Consider the following 7,287-nt stretch of genomic DNA (forward strand, 5'->3'; position numbering starts at 1 on the left):
TTCCCTTATTTCCTTCTCATAGTTTCCAAAATGATTTACACATGGTAACATTGAAACGTCTCAAATGTCTTAGATAAAATTCAAGTGAGCATTAATAAGCAATTGTTGAAAATTACACTTCTTTTACGATTTGCATATAAATAGGGCGTTTGGATGTACATAAATGCTACAGTAAAAAACACTAAACAACCTGTGCTAGGTGACCACTAAAATGCATGAATGTTATGTCAACTTCTATATGACAAGTAAATCAGTGCCTTTACTTCCTTTTAAAATTATATATTTGTGGGAGGATTTCTACGTACACTGCAAATAATACTTACTATAATTTCATTGTTAATAATGATAACGTGTAAACTGTAAGACATAATTATTAATCTAGTGTATATAACATACACTTCTATTGGTTATTACCAGTAGCGTGGCTAGAATATTTTTCAGGGGGGCCAACGAAGGGTCCAAGAAAATTTTGAGGGGGCCATCTCCAATGAATGAAAAACTTGATTCACATAAATTTTATATATATATATATATGTGTGTGTGTGTGTGTGTGTGTAACCATACGGTTCAGCTCAGTCAATTTTAAGAAGAAATTTTTAACTTTTTGAATGAACCTCGCATAAAAGCACTCTCAAGAATTTTTCTCTCAGCCAACAAACGAATGTGCATATATATGTGTGGGTTTTGACTGCGACGGAAATCGCAAAGTTCCCCTCTCCTTCCCATATTAGGAGCTAAAATCCAGCACAATGGACAAACGTCGTCTCTAAAAATTCCAATGCATGGATTGTCATAGCTATTTTTAGCTTCTGACATCACCTAACTGCGAAGCAAAGCGCACTTTTGCCTAGCAACAAGACGAGACGAAAAGAAAGAGAAGTTAGTGTTACTGAGACACCCGAAGAAGCAACCACGAATGGAGTAGCTGGTACGCATATACAGCAATAATGAAGTATTTGACACATACGTTCAGTAAACTCTTACTTAAAAACCAAAACGAACAATTAAAGTGCATGAGCAACGTTAGATAATATTTTAACATGCGTGAATAAAGTGGTTTTGGCAGTATGGAGCTGGAGAACGGCATACAATTCAATTCACCGCAAGGAAGATGAGATGAGAGCACCCGCAACCTGCAGGACATCACCCCTGAACATCCAATACAGTTCCCCTTCCAGTGTCAAAGTAAGTGAACAGTGCTAGTGAAGGTGTATAATCAGCAATGTAACGAAACATAACCAATAATTCGTGGCGACCGCGTCAACCGCGTCTTCGATAATCAACGGGCCCAAATTAAAATTAAATCAATATATATATATATATATCACAGTGATCAGTTATTCATTTGAAGTGTCATAAAGTGATGTATTATATGTTCGTAAAGTTTTAGTGTTGTGAATTAAAAGCAAAAATCCAAAAGTTGAGTATCCTTTCAAAATAACAATCATAATTTAAATTCATATATGTTAATTTTAAGGAGCAACTTAATTCATTTTTCTTTACAGCACAAGTGATTAGCGCCTATGCAACTTAATAATTCATACATTAATAAATTACATCAGCGCTAAAGAATACAATTGGAGTTAACTTTGTGCCGGTTTCCCGTAATGTTCTGACCGAACTCTGAACCTGTTGTCCAGCGGCTATATGGTCAGTTGCAATGGTCGATCAAACCCACTAGTTAATGCTAAAGAAGACATTCGAGCGGTGGAGAATCGAACCCCAGACCGTAGTAAAAGAGTAAGCCCACTTTGGGATCGTAGGACACGAACCACATACAGTAATAAAAGGGTTTATCCCGAAAGGGAGTGAGTAGAATTGAATTCAATACTCTAGTATATGGTTAATCCCTATGTGAGACGTACCAGGATCGAACCCAGTACTGTTATATATGGAAAACAGACAGGGACAGACGAGAATCGAACCCAGGACTGTAATATATGGTTTTCTCTGGCGGGAATGTACCAGGACTCGAACCCTAATACTGTAATAAATGGCTAAGCCCTCCACAGGGACCAAATTACTGTAATAAATGGCGCCCGATAGCACAGGAACGTTCGGCAAAACCGCATAAAAGCGACGTTAATTGTATTTTTTCGATTAAGGTAAATTGTAGTGCCTCATTAGTACTATTTAATTTTGTTGTTCTGGCATTAGTAAATTAATCATCATGTCCGTAAATAGAGAAATAATTCCTGTCTTGCATGAAATGCGAAAAATATGGAAAGAAACAGAGTATTTAATAGTAGAAAGTCAGTTCAGATATAGAAAAGATTCTTTTACATTGTTAGAAGTCGAAAATGCCTTAAAGGTAGAACAGGAAATTTGTAAAATTCGTAAAAGAGCTAAACAAGAAATTGCAAAATCTCTTTTGAAAAGGAACACAGAATATAGGGCCGAAATTGAAGATAAAATTGTTGCTAAAATGTGTGAATTACGTAAATCTGATTTTTACCGAAAGGTCAAAGATGAATGTGTTCTTGAGTCAGAATTTATTTCCTTGTCAGACATTGAACATAAATTGAAAGTTCACTATGAAAATTCAGACATTGTACGTACTGCAAAAGAAAGGTTAGCTGAAAGAATATATAAAAGATATTCAAAGCAACACAATGTTAGTCGTAACAAGGATTCCAGTGATAATCAGAAAATAAATTGTCAAGTTGTACCACCGAAACGGGTTAGGTTTGCTGATCCTCTTGAAACTGTAACTTTTGCGCATAATTTTGTAAAAGTTAATGAGCTAGAAAATATTCAAAATTACGAAAATTGTCAAGGAAAAACAGTACCATTAAAAACAAAAGTTGCTGAAAGTAATTTAGAATTTGTTAAACGTGAGTTTGGAAGTATTTTGTGGGACATTGCCCCCGTAGCTCAGAAAGCGTACGCACGAACAGTGAAAAATGAATGTGTTGAAAGTTGTACTGTTTTGCCATGTGTTAGGTTTCAGTCACCACCTATCGTTGTAAATCAAGCCACTGTTGAATTTCTTGACAATGAATTTGAACAGGTTAAAGAAATATCTGAGTGTGAATTAAAGGTAGAAAAACAAATCATTCCTGTTGTCAGTCACGTTAACGTTGAACTAGGCCAAGCCAAAGAGTTTGTTTTGTCTCTGTCGAATAGTATTATAGAAGGAAAAAAGAATAATAAGCTCAACCCAGCTGCTTCTTTGCAAACCCTACCAACCATCAAGTTGATCACGTCTAGCGTAGCTCCGTGTGTGAGCGAGCGGTCAGCTGTTCCAGCTGTCATTTGTTTGCTTTGTAAGGGGCAGGGTTGCCAACCATACGATAATTTATCGTGATATACGATAATTTAAGCCTTAATACGATATACGATAATGCCCTTGCGATAATAGGTGAATATACGATAATTTTAGAACGTACACTTTTTAACAGTTTTTGAATGTGCAAATAAATTTAGGTGTGCAATAAAGAATTATAAAACACATTTTTTAACAGTCATTCTCGCCAAAATAAATCAATAACGATTTGAGAATTGATAACCCTGCATCCATCACATTTACGTGGAGGTGGCAATATTATTTGTTCATGATGGCTCTATTATTCGCTCATGTGAGTGTTAGCGCCTTTGTTTGGATGTGAAAAACAAAGAAGTTAGAATCGTTCTGTGGCAAGTGAAATTACGTATCGCGTAATTACTTGGCGTAATTAGGTATGATAAGGATAGTGACGCTGATTTGGAGTTCGAAACTGAAGATTACTAGATAAGTTTATTATATATTATTGCTATTATTAGTAGTATTGTACTTGTTTATACAATTATCACGCCTATAACGAATATACGATAATCTTTTGTAATATACGATAATATTAAGGACGAAAATCGATAATTTTGTTCTCCGAGGTTGGCAACGCTGGTAAGGGGACAAAAGGCATTCAGGAATGCAATGCGTGCGTCACTACAGAAAGGTTTACTAGAGTGGTAATAAATTGCGTTGAAAAGGGGAATGAGAGTAGCCCATATACGCAGCCTTGTAGTGTATCAAGTTTGTTAGAGGAAAATTGCCTCTATGGCACCTTGCTAACCAGTAAATTAGAATGCGTTCCGTTTCACAAAACTTGTTTATTTTTTGTGTCTGTTAGGGTTGTAGAGATTTGTCAAGAGAAGAGTAGTTCTTTAAGCTGTGAGTTGAAAGTTACAAATATACAGATAGAACAAATGAATTATGTCATCTTTTGCATAGTCACTTGCACTCAAATTGTGTATTTAGAATATAGTACAAACGGCTTTATGCCAGGTAGGCCTAATGGTAATGAACGTAACTCAGTAACGTGGGAAAAGAAATTAAAAACCTGTCAAGAATATTTTAGTAAGTTACGAAATGTTGTTTGTCAAAGGGCAAGAAAATATAGTTCACAGGTTCAATGTGGCAAAAAGCACCGGCAAAATAAAAAGAAAGTACGTAAAGTCAGACGGAAACTAAAAAGAGTTAAACGTATGCTGTATTGTTTTTCAAAACTTTCCAAGTATGTTCGTAAATGTTCTTTGAGGAATAAATGTAACAGTCGCATCAATGCTCAGACAAGTGACCGAAGTTTAAAATTGAATCACACTAGTAACTTAGCGATCCATGGCGTAGTAAATAGGTCAGGTGCTAACCACTCATCACCTACAGATAAAAATCACGAACCTTTTCAGGAAGAATGTGGTAATCAGGTGAATGTATTTTTTACGTCTAAGCGATTTGAAAGGAAACGTAATAGCAAAATTAAATGTCAATCGCCAATTGTTGTCAGTGATGTGCTATCAGCTGATTATGACGTAATGACAAAGGTTAAGCATACAGGTAAATGGAAAAACCTAGTGAAAAGAAAAAAAGCAATCTAGTGTTCATTCTAAATACCGTAAAATTGGTGCACAACGAAAATTATCACGAAAGAAAAGTAATTGCAATTCAAGCAGTGCTAAGTTAGTAAATTTCTTGTGCTATGCAGCAGTCATACATGTTGAGAAATCATTCACGCTATTTGTTTATTGGCAAATGAAACCTTTGAAAATTGTTTTTGTGTTGAAAAAGCCTAGGGTAGGTGTAGGATAAACAAAAACTTCGTTAATCCGGACTGCTTGTACTGCATGAAACCGACACTTGCAATGGCTTTGATATTTTAACAAAAAAAAAAAAAAAGGGTTGGATTAGAGATACCACTTCCAAAATCTTGATATTTTTTCATCATACGTAATACGAAATTACTTGTAATAGTATATTTTTTCGTTAACGCATTCAAAACGAATTTTTTATTTTTCGAATTATGGAAAATATAGTGTTTCTTTTCGAAGTGCAAGAGTGAATTTGCGCAATGAAAATTATCAAATATAGTGAAAAGAAATAAATTTGCGTAGTGAAGATGTGGAAAATCTCTAGTGAGTATTCCATCACAGTGTTGCAATTTTTCAAAATTAAAATGTTTTGAATCACAAATTTAAATATTTTGGTTTAACCATTCGGTAATAAATCTGAGAGATCATATTTGAAACTAATTAGTGAAATTTCTCAATTTCTAAATAATAACTGTGCGTCAATTAATAGTAATCTATACTTACGATGTGTTATGTCAATTTATTTGTTTTAATCAAGCAGTATGCCTCTGAGATTAGTAATCAGCTGAGGATACTTGAATTTTGGTGTGGTAAGTTATTGTAGTAGTATTTTACACTTGTACCCACCTTTATGACGCGTTGTTAAGTTAAAAAGAATATACAATGAGATATCTTGCTATAAATAAGTACCAAGTAAGTTGTGTACATCCTAATTATCAGCAACTATTGTTGCATTCACTTTGTATTAATCTTTTCGTTGAATACGAAAACATTTCAAGTCTTAACTTGAAAACATGGAAGCAAAGGTTCCTCCAATATTTTGGGTTATTCATATTATGTAATGCCCGGAGTAGGCAATTTTCTTATTAGTCCCCTCTATATTATTTTTAAATTTTACCCAAATATCCTATCTTTTCACTTTGCTTCGGGGATGGAAATAAATGACATTTTAATGTGGGTAGGTATCTTCAAAATTTCGGAGGGCAGACACTTTGAAAAGTGTAATGGTTTGACAAACCATCCACTGCTCAGTCCATTCTTGGTTAATTTTCAACCAGAATGTAATAAATGTAAAATATTATGATAAATTAGTATTGTTGTAGATTTAAGTCATAATTTTCATACCGTAACCAATATTTTGAAAATATTTGTGTGTGCTCGTACTTGAATTTAATTTGTGTGCTATATATTTAGTTTATAGTAGCAATAATAAAAGAAATAATACTACTACTAATAATAATAACAATAAATGAAAGAGATATACAGTTATTGTGTTAGTTTTCAAGAATATTAGAAGTGGTTTTCAATGAAAGTAAATATTGAAAATGAATGTTTTCGATAACAGTAAGAAAATTAATTCATGTTACAATTAAAAGTACAAGGCACTACATTAATAAATATTTTAGGTTACAATGATTACTTAATACACTTGTAATATTTTTGTGTTCAATGGTAAACAATGCCAGTAATTATTTGTTTAATTATTAAATGTGATATTTTGAAAGAAAATAATAACAACTTTGTTTATGTTTTGTTGTGTTTAAAATTATGGCACTTAAGTGTTTTAAAACGACAAATATTGAAATAATAAAAGACACTGATAAACTTTATTTGAATTATGGCCCAACCGTAATCCGAAATTCGTTTCGTATGGCCCACGTGTTCGTTACCGTATTACCGAAAGGACTTTAAAATTTTTTCGTTACATCATCACAAGAAGACTTAAGTGATGTTAACCTTTTGAAGACCAGTGGAAGAAATTTGGTGACACTAGTGAAGTGATCAGTGTTGCAGGGTTCTATTTGTTTTTCTCTCTCCCTCAAAACAAATGTCCTGCCGGGCGCCAATGTAACCATACGGTTCAGCTCAGTCAATTTTAAGAAGAAATTTTTAACTTTTTGAATGAACCTCGCATAAAAGCACTCTCAAGAAATTTTCTCTCAGCCAACAAACGAATGTGCATATATATGTGTGGGTTTTGACTGCGACGGAAATCGCAAAGTTCCCCTCTCCTTCCCATATTAGGAGCTAAAATCCAGCACAATGGACAAACGTCGTCTCTAAAAATTCCAATGCATGGATTGTCATAGCTATTTTTAGCTTCTGACATCACCTAACTGCGAAGCAAAGCGCACTTTTGCCTAGCAACAAGACGAGACGAAAAGAAAGAGAAGTTAGTGTTACTGAGACACCCGAAGAAGCAACCACGAATGGAGTAGCTGG

The sequence above is a fragment of the Thermobia domestica genome, chromosome 18 (genome assembly GCF_964235325.1).
Source record: "Thermobia domestica chromosome 18, izTheDome1.hap1.1, whole genome shotgun sequence".
Classification (NCBI taxonomy): domain Eukaryota; kingdom Metazoa; phylum Arthropoda; class Insecta; order Zygentoma; family Lepismatidae; genus Thermobia; species Thermobia domestica.